The 20,365-nt window shown below is 36.3% G+C and overlaps 1 pseudogene across 1 annotated transcript; it reads right to left on the bottom strand.

The window, feature by feature from the left end:
• Nucleotides 1-1,409: 1,409 nt before the first annotated feature.
• Nucleotides 1,410-20,004, bottom strand: LOC143626575 (putative prolyl 4-hydroxylase 10; annotated as a pseudogene). Its single transcript, XR_013152441.1, has 6 exons — nt 19,653-20,004; nt 7,930-8,027; nt 6,766-6,863; nt 5,631-5,760; nt 4,987-5,174; nt 1,410-1,513 (listed from the first exon to the last, which is right to left on the bottom strand). The product of XR_013152441.1 is annotated as a putative prolyl 4-hydroxylase 10 (transcript).
• Between the last annotated feature and the right edge of the window lie 361 nt (nt 20,005-20,365).

The raw sequence follows: 20,365 nt of genomic DNA, 5'->3' as shown, positions 1-20,365 counted from the left end.
TTTTGATCATTGCTGAATTGGATGATTTTGACCAAATTTATCCAACTAGGACCGATTTTGACCGACTAGCACTTAGAGCCTTCGATTAGCCAAAATCAAGATACATGAATCCAATTAGCCCTAGGCGTCGAATAATCAACCGTCTAGATCCATTTTTCAACATTGCCTACATTCATGTAAAAACTAAAACCCTAAAAGATGCCATTGTATAGATTATGTCAGACATTAATTGTGCGTATCATCTTATAGGGTTAGGTTATAATAGAAAGTATAGTTTTTGTAGGAAGGATAAGAAGTAATCTTATTCATTGATTTTGAATATGGAGGATTGATATTAGTTTAAGGGGAAATCAAGTGTGAACACAAGGTAAAAGGCATAAAAGGAATAACACATTTGTTGATTTTCTCTTTCTACATGCAAGGCACATGCCAAATTCCCCCATCATTTTAAAACGTCCATAACTTTTTTTTACAATTTTTTTATTGAAAAACAAATTTACCATAATAACGAGTGTCTTTTTATCTTTCATATGAGTACCATATTGTAATATAAAATTTAAAAAAATTAGTGGGTTTTTTACAAATTATGTTTTACCTAATTGTGTTTTACAAAATTCTGTTATACAATAGTATTTTTCGTTGTGTTTTTTTTTTCATTGTGTTTTTTTCATTGTATTTTTTACATTGTGTCATACAATTGTGTTTTTTATTGTGTTTTTTTTTTCATTGTATTTTTTTCCATTGTGTTTTTCATAGTGTTTTCATTGTGTTTTTCCGAACTTTTTTGGCGAGGTGGTGGCGGTGGGTTCGGTTGTGGTGGCGGTGGAGTGGTGATGGTTGTAGAGAGTAAATATGTAATTGAGTTTTATGTAAGTGGGTTTTTGAAATTAAAATAAGTGGGTTTTTGAAATTAAATTAAGTGTGTTTTGATATTTAAGTGTTAGACCAAAATACCCTCCTTCCTAGCATTCTTAGGAAAATCTAACTTCTTATTTGAACCTAACCCTCATCATATATTTATATAAACATAAATTATATCATTATATATAAATTTATTGTATGTAATAATTAGTATAAACTATGAAAAATCATGGGTATAATATAAAAAGAAATTACATAAAAATGGAGGATGCATCAAATATCTCGGGCTTCAAAAATAGTTCTGTTGTGCTTGAATACATTTGTTATATCCTAAACCTGATAAAACAGAATAAATTAAGGAAATTCTGATTAGTTGATATTCAGTCAAAGAACTAGATGAGTTCACGACACGCTTTTTTTTAATATAATAATTTAGAAAGTTATATGTATTTTCTTTTTAGCTCATTATTTTGATCAGGCATATTTGTGCTAAAGCAAAACCTAACCCAAATTAACTCATTCACAAATAAATTGGTTAAAATAGCACCTGAATAAACATGAATACCTTTTAAAGCAATTTAAACCTTATACTTCTCGATATGAATCCACTTTGTAGATGACCATTTGTTTCCCTTAATAACAGGACAACCACCTATAAATCAAAAACAAATATTATTATTACTATAAGTCTATTAACAATATACCTTTTGAAATGATATTTAACACATCAATACATAAAAAAAAGATTCAAATTTGTTTTCTGGTCAACCAACAATTTACGCTTCAATCTAAACCGTGTGTTTGACCCGTTATAGCATTTTCAGCCCGTCTCTCATCCATATCTCTATAATTGTACTACTAAACACTATATTTCTCTCTTATATTCAATTAAATAATACATTTTTATATCTTTATTATTACAGTTTTATCTCTTCTCTGCTCACAACCAATTTAACAAATATTAAAAATAAGTATGGACAAACAAAGTTTTCCCAAATTTACAAAAAGTCACTACCTTTTCTCTCTTCATCCTATAATTTACACTCACAACCACTCATAACCCCACCCTTAGGGTGCGTTTGGTTCGCATAATGTTTTGGAAAGAATTAGAAATGGAATTGTAAACGGAATTTGAATTGGAATTTGAAATGAATTCCTTAGAAATCCTTAATGTGTTTGGTTGGTACATTTGTTAATGCAATTGGAATTTCAAAACAAGTAAAAAGACATAATTACCCTAAATGTCTTTTGAGGCATTACGTCGAGCACCTGGTGCGCAATTGAATAAATAATAAAAACTCAAACTAAACACTATAGTTGGCAATCTCAAATCATCAAAATTAAACAAATAAATCACAATCTGGATTCAAGAAATTAGCAGATGACCAACAATCGATGATTTAGTAAGCAAGAAAAAAGGAAAACAGTTACCGTCTTGATTATCGGGAAATTAGCAGATGACCAACAATCTGCTGATCTTACTAACAACAACGATGGAGGAGATTTCTAATAGGAAGAAGAAGATCAAACATGGCAGGTTGGGTGTGAACAGAGAGAACATCGCAGCAAAGGTTCTTGTGAAATAGAAGAGAGTGAACATATGGTAACTTGGGTTATTTTTGTAAAGTTACGAACAATCCCGAGGTTTTCAAACTTTCCTTTGTAATATTGATGGAATCTGAATTCCGTTAAATGATGAAATTGATTGGAAACCAATTCCAATTCCAACCAAACAGGTCAACTAGCGGAATACAAATTCCAAATCCTATGAAATCCCTTGAAATCCTCCAACCAAACAAGGGTTGAGAATGGTCTTACAGTCTTACTCAACATGGTCTGTCTATTTGTTAAAATCTATAGATTACTATAAATATAATTATATTTTTTCTAAAAACATATTTAACTCATCAATATTCATAAAAAGATTCAAAAAAATGTTATTATCAACCAAACTCTTTTAATCAACACTAAAAGTTGCCCTCTCAACCCAAATTTTTCTTGACTCGTTATCCAATCTATCAAAGCTGCCTATTATTAAAATATTTGAATTATTATCATCACAATAATATAGTTGAAATCGTATTGAGTTATTGACTATATCAATAAATATAAGAGAAAAATGGTAAGGAGAGAAAAATTAGAAGTGTAAGAAGGATTTTTGTCAAAAACAAACCCTTCAAAAAAATAGAAAAAAAAATCATAACTCAAAATATAAATAAAAAAGGAAAAAAAATTTAAAAGCCAAATGCTTCCTCCGTCATTCACATTTCAAAAAAAACGCCGAAAAGACACGATACTGAAAATAAACAAAAAACACAATGATAAATAAAAAAAACACAATAAGTTACAAAATATGAGTTAGGTTATGATAGAAAGTATAGTTTTTGTATGAAGAATAAGAAGTAATCTTGTCTATTGATTTTAAAAATGGATGGCTGAGATTAGTTTATGGTGAAATCAAGTGTGAACACAAGGTAAAGGGCATAAAATGAATAACACATTTATTGACTTTCTCTCTCTACATGCAAGACACATGCCAAATTTCCCATCATTTTAAAATGTCCATAACTTTTTTTTACGACGTTTTTATTGAAAAACAAATTCACCATAATAACGAGTGTCTTTTTATCTTTTATATGAGTATCATATTGTAATATAAAAATTAAAAAAAATTCGTGGGTTTTTTACAAATTGTGTTTTACAAAATTGTGTTATATAATTGTATTTTTCATTGTGTATTTTTCATTGTATTTTTTCTATTGTGCAATTGTGTTTTTTATTGTGTTTTTATCATTGTGTTTTTTCTTTCATAGTGTTTCTTCCATTGTGTTTTTCATAGTGTTTTCCATTGTGTTTTTTTCAGACTTTTCCGGCAATGTGGTGGCGGTGGGTGACGGGTGTGGTGGCGGTGGGCGGTGGAATGATGGTGGTTGTAGGAGATGAGTGAAGATGTAATTGGGTTTTATGTAAGTTGGTTTTTAGATTAAAATAAGTGGGTTTTGATATTTAAGTGTTAGACTAAAATACCCTCATTCTTAGCCTTATTAGGAAAATCAAACTTCTTATTTGAACCTAACCATACAAAATATAACTAAATGTCGAACAAAACATAGCACAATGTTAAGTAATATAACACAATATAAAGAAAAAAAACACAATCAATGATAAAAATAAACACAAAACACAATGATAAACAAAAAGGCATAATAATTTTTTTTTCTAAACATTGTGTCATCTTCAAGGGTTTGTTTTTTTTGTTTTGAAAAAGGAAGACGGTGGAAACATTAATATTTTTTGTTTTTACATCTTTTAGATATTTATTAAATTTTGAGTTGTGATTTTTTTATTAATTTTTCATTGTTTTTCAAGATATAAAAATTATTATTTAATTAAACAGGAGAGAGAAAATACATTGTTTTTTAGTGTAATTATATAATATATATGAATATAGGGCAGGGAACGGGCAGAGAATGCTCCAAATCATATGCAACACATCAATATTAATAAAAATATCAAAAAAATAGTTTTTTTTTTCCAACCCTTTATAGCATTCTCATCCTATCCCTCAAAATCTTGTGAGAGGAGTTTGTAAATTTTAGGGTGGGTTTTGAGTGGTTGTGAGTATAAATTATACGGTGAATGAAGAAAAGTAGTGAGTTTTGTAAATTTAGGGAAAATGTAGTGATTTTTTTGTAAATTATAGGGTGGAGAGAGAAAACTATATTGATAAAAGTATAAAAATATTATTTAATTAAACAGCGGAGAGAAATGTAATGTATTTTAGTGTAATTATAGAGATGTTGATGTGGGATAACCAACACAATAAGTTATTATTCCAACCCAAATATTTTTTACCTGTTAACCTAAAATATATAGATTATCTATTTATCATCATTATAATAATATATTTTTTGAAATCATATATAACGCAGTAAGACATCAATCAATATTTATAAAAAAAAAACTCAAAAAACTGGAAAAAAAAAATAGTCGTTTAGCAGGTATCCTCAACCAAAACTAAAAACGACCCGTTTTAATCACTTTTTCCTATTATCCAACCCCCTAAACCCGTCTGTTGTACCGCCTCAAATACACAACAAAAAAAGAAAAAAAAAAAAAACTGACCATGCAAACTTGAAGAATCCAGAGACGCATCGGGTTTCATGCTCCAAAAAAGCAACGCGTCTCCCATTTTGGGTTTAATCGATAACCCGTCTTTCCCACATTCTGACAACTCGTTCCACCAAGACACCGCACTAATATTACCCTTAGCCGAAGGAAAAACCGTCTCACCCCCTTCTTCAACATCTGTGCTGAAAAACAGAACCCAAACAAAAATCGTCGGTCTGGTTTCAGTTTGCATGTATTTAAAACCAAAAAAACGAATCGAATTTATTTTATGTTTTGAATAATAAGTAATTTATACGAACTTAAACAACAGTGTAACTCAGAAATTTTATGCCAAATGTATCATAATCAATTTTTTATTAATTAACAAAAAGATTTAGCGCCAGATTCATTATTTCGGGCCAAATGTATTTTTGCCCTAAAAATTTCAAGCCCAAACGGCAATACCAAAAAGCCCAAACCAAAGCTAAACAAAAGACTGGAAAAATCAAAACCAAAAAAACCGAAACCGAACGGATTTTAATAACTCGAAACTGAAATTTTGGTTTTTGGTTCGGTTTGAATCAAAACCGGACCTAGAATGACTCAGGCACACCGCTACTTACAGATACATATTAAATGTTTAAAAAAATAAAACTTACAGGTACATGAGAACCGTAGCCATTCGTTGACCACCATTCTTGGCGTTAAACGGGTCAAGGAAGTAGTCAAAATGAGGTTCGTATAGCTGTCCAACTTCATAATGTAGAACCTGCAGTCCTTCCCCATTTTCTGCACACAAAGTTCATCAGTGTGTGAAAATGGGTTATGGTTAAACGGGTCAATTTTAGTATGTGTCAAAATGGTCAGTCAGGTTGACCCGTACGCACCTTTTTTTGTCATTTATACTTTTTTTATAAGTATTTACGTTAGGATATCTAGTTTCAAACCAGTCTATGATTTAGCCTATTAGGAGGATGCGCAGGAGAGGGTTTGTCCGGCCGTAGTCTTTTCAGGTCAGTTGGTTTTCCTGTTGGTTAATCAAGAATTTAAGTTTTCCTACTTATATCTCATTATATACTTGTAATCTGGCATCACTCAACAGCATGAAAACCCTAGTCGTGTGAACGCAGGTCATCTAGACCAAACATGGCCGAATGGGGCATCGGGCAACCAGGACAACCGGCCGGGGCACAAATATTTATATATATACTTAATTTTTTTTTATAAAATACGTATAAATCTTAATCTCCTTATTATATATTGGGTTTTACCCATAATCCATTTGAAGTATTGGGGCCAAATTAAATTTAAAATAATAATAATAATAATAATAATAATAATAATAATTATTATTATTATTATTATTATTATTATTATTATTATTATTATATAAATTGTGAAGACGTGATCAAATAGTTTGCTATCAAGAATGCTAAGAGAGCTTCACGAATTATCGATTAGACGTTAGCTATTATGGTATTTGATTTTCTTAATATATTTTTCTTATGTTTATTGTTATAATACTAATGTCGTTTTCACAAACACAAGTCGAGCTTTAGAAAAAGAACCTAAATCGAATCAAGCTCGAGTTATCGTAAGGTAAATGAGCTGAGCTTGAGCCTAGTCGGGTTTGCGCTTGACTGGTTCATTTACCATTTACATTTGACACTTTTAATTTTTAACCATTCCCTTTTCAACTAGTTATTTACATAATCTTCCCCGGTTGAGATAAACCACAACCCAATGCATATGTGTAGGTGTTTATAACTTCACAATAGAGTAAAAATAACATACCTACAGGTAAGAAGGTGAAATCCGCAATCCTCTTTTCAATGGTTCTGATCGTTTCATCATACCCTCGAGCCAGAAATGTTCCTGAACTCGTACGCACCCTAAATGCGAGACATGAAATGACAAAAAACTCATAATATTTTGAATATATTGAACATTGGCAATAGTTTACAACTATCATTATTAGTATTTTTGTATGGTTGGTTGCTCTGACTCTTTTAGCAATATTTTTTTTTATCCAGATTACTAGGCTATAAAAAAAACTAAAGAAATAGGTTGGAGTCAATAGAAGCAAATAAGGGTGTGCATGGAACCGAAAAAATCAAACCGAACTAACCACACCCAACAAAAACTGATGTTCGGTTTTATGTTTTTACAAAAGCTGACTTTTAGGTTTGATTTTGGATTTGCAAGTAATAAAAACCAAAAGAACCAAATCGAACTGAACGTGTGTATTTTTATTTTTAGTTTATTTTGAATGGCAAATAATTTGTAATGATTTATTAAATAGTTTAACCCTAATAATTTATCCCAATTGTGTAACAATAAATTATTCATAACTAAAAAAAAATTAAGACAAAAAGCGTTATTTTAATCTATTTTTTTCGGCCTAAAAATTTAAAGTGTAAATAGTAAAACCAAAACTAACCCATTAATACCATCCCAAGAATCTATCAATAGCTCTGCTATGAGTAGAATTATATCACGCACATTTGTTTATTTGTTTGAAGGAAAATAAAAATTATAATGATACTAATATTAGTAAAAAGGCAAAAGGGGTTAACTGGACTAAATAAGACCGTGTGTAGTGGGGCGCTTTCCCCACTCAAAAAGGCCCCAAAGCGCCAGGAACACTCCCCCCCCCCCCTCCCGAAAAAGGGAGGGGGGGAGGGGGGAGCTTTGGATGCTTTAGAGAGGGAGGGGAGCGCTTCCCACAAAGCGCCGGTGGGGGAGAAAAGGTTGATGGTGATTGGTTGTTTTAATTGTTTTTTTAATATAAAAATAATAGTGAGCTAACGATTTGAAGGGACTCCCTTTACTACAGCTCTTTTAGAGGGAAAAAAAACCTATAGTGATGTGGCAAATATAACACAAAACACCCTATAAAGACTCCAACCACTGTGCATTATCTAGATCATGAAAGGTAAATAGAAAGAAAAAACGCACCTACTATCTTTGCTCTTGCCAGTTTCATTGTCAACAACCGTTGACTTTTCCATATGCGGTTTAGCAAGATTTATCAGATGTTCACATTCATGCTGGGACTGTCAATGAAATTAAACCAAATGCAAACTCAAGAATTAACTGCTTTTGTGTTGCAATGTACTTATGGCAGTCAGAATCTTTGTGAAATATATGCAATACATCATACAATAGAAACACATAGCTTTGTTATACTTGCGGAAGCTGCTAGGCGCTGTCAGGTCGGTCGATTAGAGAGTTGCGAGTACTCGATCTAGGTAGGGGCAGCAGGGCCAGCAAAACCAAGTAAGGGCTTTAGGCCCACACGGGCCTCCAAATCCAAAAAACTTCGTTAAACATAGATATATTATAATGGGTAGATTAAACACAAAATTATGTATTGGTTTGGTGGTAAATTGTGTGTTGCTTATCTATAGGTCATGAGTTGAGTTTGAGACCAGTTCAAAGTGTTTTATTTTTGACAATTGTCATTAAAGGGCCACAAAATTTCATTTTGATTTAGGTTTTCAAAATCATTTAGCCGGTCTTGGGGAGCAGGGGCGGGCCTACTCAAATAGAATGGATTTGACGGGGGCAACTTCCCACCTTAAAAAGAAATCAGGAAATTATATATGCCGAATATCATAAGTTTATTAATATTTATGAACATAATATGTGAATATCAATATTAATCAAATGGACACATGTTCAAAATCGCTTAAATCCGACGAATCGCAGAGTGGTTACGAGTTGACCACCAACTAGATCTGGGTAATCGCTGACTAATCCGAGTAATCGCGGACTAGCTCCGAGTTGACAGCCTGGATCCAAGTCTAAGTAATATACGCCGAGTTGGAGAAAAGCGTCTTGGATGGATGCCGAGTTGCAAGTACTAGTTGAGTACTCTTCCGTGCTGACCGAGTTTTACGACACTGATTGCACTTTTTATTATAGTATTAAGAATCGTACCGGATATAGAAAAGGCTTGCTATAAGTGGGGTTTGGCTGATACGTTTGTTTGTTAGTAAAGTCACTCAGTTTTCATCGCTGCATCGATCTTGTGAATATTTTTCCATAAATATTAATTAATTTTGAAATTAAGTGACTTAAATATAACATTTATGAATCTTGTTTATTTATTGAGTGATGAGATCCGGTACAAATAAAATTAACCTGCTAAATGTACAAATAATTAGTGTAATTACAGTTTTGAATTAGAGTAATTATGCTATAAAATAATTACTATAGTTCAAAAGTTATAGAGTAATAATAAAACTCTAGTGTTAACATAATTACTCTAGTTATTTTTACGTTTCTCATGCAAAGAGTCATTTGTATATTATCCATATTGTGATTAATTTTTTAAAAACTTAACTTGAAGTAGGAGGCAATATAGTAAATGTTCGTTTTAAGTTAAATTGGTAAAGAAAAAAAAAACATAATAAAAAAAAAAACTAGTCCCAAATTCAACTAAATCACTTATTTCAATAAAAAAAAAAGTTAACATTTATATAAAAGATTCATAACGTTGGAAAACTTGAAAGTTGGTTACAATTTGGTGATTATTAAAAAAAAAAACATAATCTTAATTACTATTTATTGATTATATTTTGAAATATAATTGAAAGTTAGAGGTAAATGAAAACTCCCTAAATAAAAATTAATATTCGGTAATTGTTCAATTTAAATAAAACTGAAACAAAATATAATCTCTATTATAATAAAAGAAAAGCCTTTTAAATAGTTGTCCTCTTCACACAGCAACCTCCTTTTATTATTCTGACATATGGCAGGCAGAACGTTAATTTAGGAGCCTACAATTTGAATTTTTCTTGGCCCGCTTCAACCTTAACTGAGCAGTCACCATGATTGTAGGCTCATTAGTTTTTTCTCCCACGTCTCCGGCAACCTCCTTCCATTCAACCCTACCTCCTTCATTCTCATTGTCGCGCGATTCGTTCAATTGAACTTGATAAATTCAGTGATGAATGAAACTGATACCGACGATGATGAATTGAATGATCAATTAACCTTAGCTTGACAGACAATTCGCTTTAATCGCCTCCTCCGGTTATGTATACTCGGAAATGTGAATCAGGAGGCGACATTTGCGATTGCAGTTTAGTTTATCAGGTTCGAATTCTCTCTCTATTTGGCCACTCCTCTGAGTCATTATGTGTTGAGCATTCAAAGTTTGTTAGTTGACAATCAGGACCATACCATAGGGATGCGATTTTACGGCTTCCCTTGGTGCTTGTGGGTATTGTCCATACAAGATTGTGCATTTTATCTTTATACTAGGTTTTATCCCCCCGTATTACGGGGGTGTTTTCGTTTCCAATATTTATGTATTTTAGTTTTATTTATTGTAAGAAAGTTAATAATATACTTAAAGTTTGATGATAAAAAAATTTCACAAATAAATGAGATGTTATAACCCGTTTAAAAGTTATCCGGGTTTGCCGAGACCCATGACCCACTTTTTTTTTTATTATTATAAATTGTTTCTTAATTATAAATTATATCCGTTTTTAAAAAAAATTGGATATTAATCTTTAGTATATCCCTATTTTATAGAATTTTCATATCAAACATTTGATTGGATTGATTTTTAATATAATGGGATGTTATAACTTTTTTAAGGGTTATCTGGATTTAATGAGACCCATACCCATGAATTCGGGTCAAATACATGAAAAACCTTCATTTACAAATAAAACTATCTGGTAGCTTGAGGGAATATAGGAAGCAACCAAAGAGCTTTTAAAGGTTTCGTTATATATATTTAAGATAGTTTACATTGATCATGCTAATGTGATAGCTTTATCATGCACACCAGGTATTTAATCAAATGCTAGAACAGAAACTCACTTTAACGAGCTATAAATCACATAACTTAGTTTCAGCCCTTTATTTTGTAGTATGGTAAGAAAAGAAACCGAGGCGTGACTTGAATTATCATTTGCATATGCTAAGAAACAAAGGAAGTTAGTTGTTTTGCCGTCAACGGTATTATTTTTTTTTTCGTAGCCTTGATTCTTTCAAGAGTAAGATTTGTTCAGAATCGACATTATTTCATTCTATTTGCTAAATTATGATTCGAATTATATATCATTCATTTTAAAATTATTAAACTTTAGAACTAAAGTTAACCTGCAAACGGGTGAATTTTTTTTAGGGATAACCAATAAATGTTGGTAAATTTATTTGCGAAATAAGGTGTTCTTTATCATATGTTTCTCTAAATGCACAACTGGTATGCGATTTTAATTTACTTTTATTATGCTAACTCATTCTCACCGTTTTCAGTGGAGCGTTATTTATCTTTTACAGTCGTTTCATGCAAACCCTAAACACAACAGCAAATCGACCAACCAACATCATATTTCTACCGAATGTGGACCAAGATCAAATACACATCACGCATATAGTTGTTTCAATAACAAACTACTACAGCCTGCAGTGTTTCTTCTTCTGTGCATGTACAAATTGAACTTCACATTTACTTGTCGTTATGCTTATTGCCATTGAGAATTATTATTCTTCTCTTCTTTTGTTATATGGCACTACAGGTATAACAGGGAAAATCAAGAAGAATTTTGCCTCTTCATTAAAAACAGGTATAGGGATGTATGCCAATCTGGAAGCTTAGACGTATTTTGTATGCGTGTTTTGTATCAATAGAGGTGGCTGATGGGAAAATTGGGTGGATCCTATAGTGTTTCTTACAGCACTGAAGAGGTAGGTCCCAGCAGAGCCCAGTTGGACCCGCAAGACTCACCTTGAACAGGGACGTCTGCGCAACGACCAACTGCTTCCGCAGGACCCACCATGCTCAGAGAAGACCTTACGCGCAGTACGCCAGCTGTACCCACAGGGAAAGCCTCCCAATGGTGAAGTACCCCGCTTGTTCCCGCAGTTGCGGATACAAGCCATCAGGGAAGGCTACCCGCACTGATAGCAAGGCTACACGCACAAGGCACTAACTCTTGCTACTTCAGTAGTCACCTGAAGGAATGAGCAAGGCGGGAATACTCCCGCCCAAATGAGCCAGTCCGTATGCTTCTGGAAGATCTTTTGTACTATACCTACCAAGGTATGGGCAAAACATACGATCTGACCAGAACAGCCCATGAACCAATCACAGGGCGACAGCTCACCGACAACAGTACGAGGAGGAGCACCCTCTAGTACTGTTTGTCACTATTAGCCGCTGCCTACTCACCAACCCTTACTATGGGACGTGCGCAGCCTACAGTTGGTGGAACAGTGCATAGCCGGCAGTAAATGAACAGTATACAGCCGACCTTGTCACTGTCGGCCGCAGCCTATCCACCAACCAGCATGGCTTGTGCGTAGCCCACTGTTGGTAGAACAGGAATACTATTCAGCCGGCTGTACCTTCTAGGAAACCTACCTTCGGCTATAAATACTCCAACACCTTGGAATGGTAAAATCATCTGATATCTCATTATCTTATCTTCTCTACTAATCTCTTAATATACACTTATATTCAGAGCAATCTAGTCTGATTCTCACGCCGGAGGGTGGTCACAAGGAGGAACCCCCCCTTCTTAGTGACGAGCTTACGGTGTCTGTTTTGCAGGTCACCCGAAGAACAACTTTCTTTGCTGGACCTCATCCTCGTGGGAAACATTACTTAACCCCCAGATTATCCGTAATCTGCCCGGGGTCACTTAGTGTTTCTTCATTGGCGCCATCCGTGCATAAAAGCTAGAACTAATTCTTAGTTTTTTCAAAAGTTTTGAAGAAATGGTTAACGTTACTCCGGTCCCAAGGCCAGTAAGTGACCAAGAAACCCCGGTGACCACAACCCCAGCAACTGGGGGGAACACCGGCGGTTATACAAATTTTACGAACACTACCCCGGTTACTCAAGCCGGGACAAGTGCAGTAAACAATATTTCACTGGGGTTCACTGATGCCCAGTTGGAGAAACGGACGAGGGTCCCTCGCCAAACACTCGATCAAGTTAAGGCGTGGGCCGAAGCACGACAGAAAGAGTTCCAAGCTGAGTTGGATGAACGCTTGCGTTCACTTCAACAGGCTGACGAATTCGGCAGTACTCGCCAACATCTCAACATGAACAGTGAGTGCGAGTACTCGGACGATGAGCGGGAAGAATCCGATACCGACGCAAACCCTCGCCATAAGGCAAAAGGGAAGCGCAAGGAAACGGACTTCCAACCGACAAGGAATTTTGGAGAAACCTTTAAACCAACGAACGCGGGGAGAAACCCACGTGACTTCTCCAAAACCTTTAGACCAACTGCTGCAAATGCAGGAAAGTCCAAGTTTGCAAGGGACATTGCGGAAGCAATCGCCCCGAGAAGTGCCAAACAAATGTCCAACATCGGCACTTATGATGGTCTATCCGACCCAGACGACCACTTGAACAGATTCATTGCGGGGGCAACCGTCAGTAACTGGACGGAACCCACGTGGTGTTATATGTTCCAGATGACTCTGGTTGGAGCGGCCAGGGCATGGTTCGATCGTTTACCGGTCCACTACATCTATGATTGGGCGGACTTTCAGAACAAGTTTAGCCAACACTTCAGCCAACAGAGGAAATATACTGAAGAACAGTGGACGATCCTCAACTGCGTTAGAGAGGAGGATGAATCTTTACTAGACTTCATCACTCGCTTCAACTCCAAAGAGCTGAGTCTGGGTAACATAAGTGAAGATCTTGTTCGCGCCGCTTTCATCCAGGGCGCCGAATACCCAGAGGTTATCCGCACATTGACGGGTAAGGACGGCATGCCATCCACATGGGATGCCATCATGACGGCGGCCAAGCGCTTTGCCGAGACGGAGAAGCAACTAGGAAGGGATCTTCCCCAGAGTACACACCTCTACACGCAAAGGACTAGAGAAAACAATGTTCGGATCGCCCGGCAGAACAAAAAGAGGAAGCTAGGTATTTGGCAGTCAAGGGTAAACTTTGACACCTCATCCAGCTCTCGCCTTCTTGTTGGCGGAAGGGATAACACACACCCTTCAAGCCGAAAACACCGGTGGACGCCACTCACCAAAAGCGTCACGGAGATATTTGCCACCGAAAAACTATCATGGCCAAAAGCTCCAATGATCCGGCAGCGACCTAATGCGGATCAAAGCAAATTCTGTGATTTCCACGGGACAAAAGGTCATAGTACGGAGGAGTGTACATCCTTGAAGGATATTGTTGAAACATTCGTCAAGGATGGAAGACTTGCACACCTTGTGGCATCAATCAAGAAGGGAGGAAGGAATGATAACCGGTACAGAGGCAACGGACGAAAGCCCGTTGACATCAGCATCAAAATGGTTCATGGCAAGATCAGAGGAAGAAAAAGGCGAGCGACAGAACCATGCGCGTGGAAGGAAGCTGAGGTGCGCTTCCCGCGAGTGCCAGGAGGACCCAGCAAAGAAGGCCCTATCGTCATCAAAAGCCAGCTGGGGCACTACATCACTTCTCGCACTCTTGCTGACAACGGCGCCTCGTCAACGTTGACGCAGAAGCGATGTTGAAAGACATCGAAAAAACTTTCAACACGCTTAGGAAGATAAACATGAAACTCAACCCGAGGAAGTGTGCCTTTGGAATGGAAGAAGGGAAGTTCTTGGGGGTCATCGTCACTAAAGATGGCTTCAGAGCGAACCCTGAAAAGGTCGAAGCCATTATCAAAATGGAATCACCTACTACCATCAAACAGGCTCAGACACTGAATGGACGACTAGTGGCACTTAATCGCTTTTTGGCAAACCACGCGGATAGTCGTTTCCTTTCGTGTCAACGTTGAGAAACTGTTTAAAGAAAACGCACTTCCGCTGGACACCAGAAGCGGAAGCAGCTTTTCAGGAGATTCGGTCACGCTTAATCGAACTCCCAACGCTCACAGCACCAAAAGCGGGAGAGGAGTTAATCCTATACCTTTCCGCAACAGATAGAGAAACCGGGGCAGTCCTGCTAGTAGAGCGAAAAGGCATCCAGATGCCAATCTATTATGTCAGCCGTATCCTAACAGACGTAGAAACCCGGTACTCTACCCTCGAAAAATTAGTCTTATCACTTATACACGCTTCACGCAGGTTAAGACGATATTTCCAGGGTCACCCAATCACCATTCTCTCCAACTTCAAACTTGCAAACGTTCTACGCAAACCCGAGTTATCGAGACGCCTAGCCAAATGGGCAATTGAGTTGGGGGAATACGCGATAAAGTATAAGCCAAGACCAGCCATAAAAGGCCAGGTTTTGGCAGACTTTATTGCGGAAGTGCCTGCATCGCGGGAAAAAGAGTGCCAGGAAGAGGCTCAACCCTCTCCAGCACAGGACATCAATGATGTCTGGCGACTCTACACTGATGGAGCAGCCAGTAACGAGGGTTCAGGCGCAGGGCTGAAACTAACCAACCCAGCAGGCCAAGAATACACTTACGCTATTCGACTGGATTTTCCAAGTACGAATAACGAAGCCGAGTATGAAGCATTCTTGGCCGGGCTGAGAATTGCGCGTAAGATGGGAGTGAAACACTTGGAAGCCCACGTGGATTCCATGTTAGTAGCCAACCAAATCAACGGGACGTACACGGCCGTGAACAACACAATGGCCCTGTACTTTGCACAAGCAAAAACCCTTATGCGCGATTTTAACGATTGCAAAGTCATACACGTCAAGCGTAGTGAAAACAAATCTGCGGATACGTTAAGCAAGCTTGCATCATTAGCCTTCACCCACTTGGGAAAGGACATCCGCATTGAACTCCTCGAGACACCTTCGGTCCCGCACAAGGAAATTTGTGTCATCCAAACCGGCACAGAAACGTGGATGACACCAATAATAAAATACCTTGCGGCAGGTATACTACCAGAGTCAAAAACACAGGCAAGAAAACTACGCTGTAAAGCACTGAATTATCAACTCATCGATGACATCCTTTACAGACGTAACTTTCTTGGCCCACTCTTAAGATGTGTGGACAACCAAGATGCTGACTACCTCCTAAGGGAAGTACACGAAGGCATCTGTGGAGTACACGCAGGTCCACGCGCTGTTGTAGCTAAGCTAAACAACGCGGGATACTTTTGGCCGGAGATGCATACGGATGCGCTGGCATACATCAGAAAATGCAGGTCTTGTCAGCTCTACGCACCCAACACGCATCGCCCGAAGAATGAACTTGTTCCAGTCACCTCTTCATGGCCATTTCAGAAGTGGGCCATCGATGTGACAGGCCCATTTCCTACAGCAGCAGGAAATGTTCAGTTCCTAGTGGTAGCCATCGTCTACTTCACCAAGTGGATAGAAGCAAAACCCTTAGCCCAAACAACCGCGAAACATATCAAAAAATTTATTTGGGAATTTATTATTTGTCGTTTTGGACTTCCACAAAATTTGGTGAGCGATAACGGCACCAACTTTGCTGACAAGAAGCTACAAAAGTGGCTGGAAGAACTTCAAATCACCCACACTTTTACCTCAGTGGCGCACCCGCAGGGTAATGGTGAGGTAGAAAGAGCTAATAAGAGCATCGTCGAAGGCATAAAGAAAAGACTCTTGGAACACAGATCCGGCTGGGTGGACGAGCTTCCGCACGTCCTTTGGGCAAACAGAACGCTGAAAAAGGCCAGTACGGGAGAAACCCCGTTCAGTCTCACTTATGGCACTGAAGCCATGATCCCGGTCGAAATTGGTTTACCCTCACCAAGGGTCTTGATTCAGCCAGAAGACAATGATGCGGAAAGACGGTTAGACCTTATGCTAACCGAGGAACGCAGAGACTTAGCCGCAGTGCGTGAAGAGAACTACAAGCGACAAATGCAAAAGTATTACAACACGCGGGTAAAACTCTGCAACTTCAATGTAGGAGACTACATACTGCGTAACAACGAGGCTTCGAACCAACAACGCCCAGGAAAACTGGCCCCGGTCTGGGAAGGGCCATACATTATCAAAGAAGTTCTGGGAAAGGGCGCATACCGGCTCGAAAGGCTCGATGGCACTCCCGTCCCAAGAACATGGAATGGAGCTCAATTACGCAAATGTTATATGTAGATCAATTCCAAACTTGTAAAGAAAAGGCCTAGAGCCACTTCTAATGGAAATGATTCTCCTTTCACAATGTGTTGATAGCCTTACCTTTATACTTATGAACTTCCCACACTGATGTGCCGGTATTCACCGCATAAATATGGGAAGAAGTAAGTCGTTACGTGTGGAAGGCGACAAAACCCGCATAAACACAAAACGGTAAAAATTTCAAGTTTTAAGGAAAACCTCCACGCAGGTCATTTCTTCAGGCATACTGCTCCAATTAACAATTTCTTTTGTGTAGAAACTTGTTTGGTGTTATCAGGACTGTATGAAGATGATACAGGTGTAGTAGTTGAAGTATGTTGAACATGTGTGTAACATGAAAGGATATTGAACAAACTGCATTTGCTTCATTGGTTGAGGCATGGGTTAATACTTGTATCGATACTAAGGACCAGCATTAGGCATTGAAAAGGTTTAAGCAAAGTGAGTTGTGGAATGTTTATTGAAGGGTTTTTGTTGAGAATGAGAACGGAGAGGTGAACTTGGATAGATTATTAAAGGCTCAACATGATTGGAACTTGATTTGACTGAGATACGCATTCCCATGCAAAGTGTCCTAGTCTGCCACACTTTTGATATGTCATTTTGGCCTTAACATAGCCTACTTTTGTTCTTTAGTTTTCCCCTGTTCAAGGAAAACCTTTTACATTATTTTCATCTCTAATCGCACACCGTAAAAGTTTTGTTATTATTAGTTATTTGTATTTTAACGAAGTATTTTGGCATGAACTTCGAGGTTCTTTTGATTCTTTGATAATCAACCTGCCATTAACTTGACTGTTAAACAGGGCTGCACCAGTTGATATTCAAACTCTACTATAAAGGGTACAATTGGAGTTTCAAAAAGCCATTGGAAGATAAAAAGACAATATAGGCAATTTGTAGAGTGGCGAGAGAATTGAATAAACTGTTGTCTAGACGAGGGAATTGAATAAAAAGGTAATTTTTCCATGTTGAATTTTGATTAAAAAAAAATGGGACTTTCTAATAAAGTTGACCCTTTTTTTTCTATCTTAAATAGTAATACTTCTAAGCATTCACAGCTCATTTCTTACCCTATATCCATATATATCATATAACTATATTAAAAATCACATTTTTTTTCTGTTTAATTAAATAATACTTTTTATACCTTTATCATTATCTTTTCTTTTTCTTTCACTCACAACCACTTTTAGAAAATATTAAAAAATTATACGGCATGAACAGTGAAATCCCAAGTTTAACTTTCTCCTATAACATTTTCTCTCTTCTCTACTTACAACCATTCATAACCATACCATATAATTTACAAATCATTCTCACATATTTTTAGAGAACGGGCTGAGAATGCTCTCAGTCATATATTTCCAACTATTTAACAAACATTATATTTGTATATCTTATCTCCAAGATAATGGAAATAACATATGCATTTTTATATTTTTTAAAGTCATTGATTATATACAAAGATGCAGTTAGCTTTGGTGTTTCAGTTATACATGCATTATTTATATTTATTTAATAATAGAACACTAATTTTTCGTATTTTCAAATTTGAATCTTACTTTCTAACCATGAGAGATTTCCGACAACCATGAGAGATTTCCGACTTTCTGATTATTTACTTATAATAAACTAAATATTCCGATTATTTTCTTATAATGGTTTCTATTATTTGAAACTTAAAAATACTCATCTTTATTTTAAGCATGTATTTATTTCATAATATATATTTAGTATTTTTATGTTTGTTTCAAAATTATCTTTTAGTTCCATTACCAGATTGTATTAGCAAAAACTATGACAAATAATCAAGATGTATTTATTCCTTGGCTTATGCAAGGGAGTCAATAAAGTCATTTGACTTATAACTTGTGTAATAGAAGCTGAAGTAATATATGCAAATATATATATAAACTCGAACTTTCATTCCTAGAATTGCTTTAACACTCTCGAAAATTCCATTTTAGGTTTTAAAAAAGACAGTTTCCTCATGTTGTAAGCTCTACCATGATAATAAATGAAAGAAGCAATTTTTATCCAAAGTTGGTTTGTTTTGAACCACCGGTCTTTTCACATAGTCGGCTGTATGTGGCTTTGTACGGAGTCAAAAGTAGAGAGGCCTCAAATTCGAACGCAGTTATTGATAAAGATGGTAATCTTACTAACATGACATCCAGTGTTATACAAAAGCTTGTTGAGATTTGTAATTTGTATTTGTAGCCGTAAGTTTGTAAATTGTAAATGTAATATCATCAAATTTAATATGTATTTATTTATTACATATTTCCCTTAATTTCATTTCATAATTATTTGTATTCAACCCTGTATATCATACAGGCTTATAACCTAGTAACTAAATATTAGCCAAGATTCATATATGTTCCAATTAAACTAGTTTTTTTTTTTTAGTTTTCTGAAAGCCACAAAAAACTTTTAAAAGTCATTTCAAAACCGTAACAATGTGCATTTGAACTATTTGATTCAGTTAATGGTCAATTACTTACTTAATTAGCATCAGAAATTACTTAATTTCAACTTCTGTATCATAAACCTATCATCAAAACCCCCCAAACAATATGGTTTTCAATGAAATCAAAACATTCATAGAATTACTCACCAAGAAATTATGATAAACTACAGCTCTAGGCTCCCATGAAATCACCTCAACCCACTCATCATTCTTCCTACAATATTCAAATCCATCAAAATCCAAATCCAAGTCCCAACAACAACAAATTCAAACGCACCTGTTACTCTCAACGGTTCGGTGAACGATGGAGTTGACTTCACGCACCTTAGGCGAACCAGTCGAGTCGTTGGGAATCGAGTAAATTACGAAGGCGAGAAGGATTAATATGAAGAATGAACATGTGATGAGTACTGAAGAGATGAGGCTTGAAGATGCCGGTTTACGGAGAGAAGATCTACGGACCTTGGATGCCATTATTGGTTTGAGATCGAAATCTGGTGGAAATGGATAAAAAAAAATTGAAGTGTGTACTGTTGCTATTATTATTATTATTAAATGAATGGATTGATTGATTCTGTTTATTTGGAAAATGAGACGTCAACGGTAGGGAGTTGCTTAACATGTGCATGGTTGTTTCCATTTTTGGTTAATCGTGTTTTGGTCCCCCCAAGTTTGATTGTTTGTTTAGATAAAAGTAAAGAAAAAGTGAAAAACGCAATGTTTTCCAACCCGGACTGGACCGGGACCCGCTACGCATACCGGGCTGGTTCACTGTAGCCGGTTTCGACGGTTGATGGTTGGACCAGATCCGGTGACCCCCCCAATTCAGCAAGTAAAAGCACTATCTTTTATGTTTTTTC

The sequence above is a fragment of the Bidens hawaiensis genome, unplaced genomic scaffold (genome assembly GCF_021521415.1).
Source record: "Bidens hawaiensis isolate Kalapana, Puna unplaced genomic scaffold, B.hawaiensis_p1.1 tig00004444_1, whole genome shotgun sequence".
Classification (NCBI taxonomy): domain Eukaryota; kingdom Viridiplantae; phylum Streptophyta; class Magnoliopsida; order Asterales; family Asteraceae; genus Bidens; species Bidens hawaiensis.
Note: the sequence above shows the minus strand (reverse complement) of the source record. Positions and strands in the feature narration are given on the sequence as shown.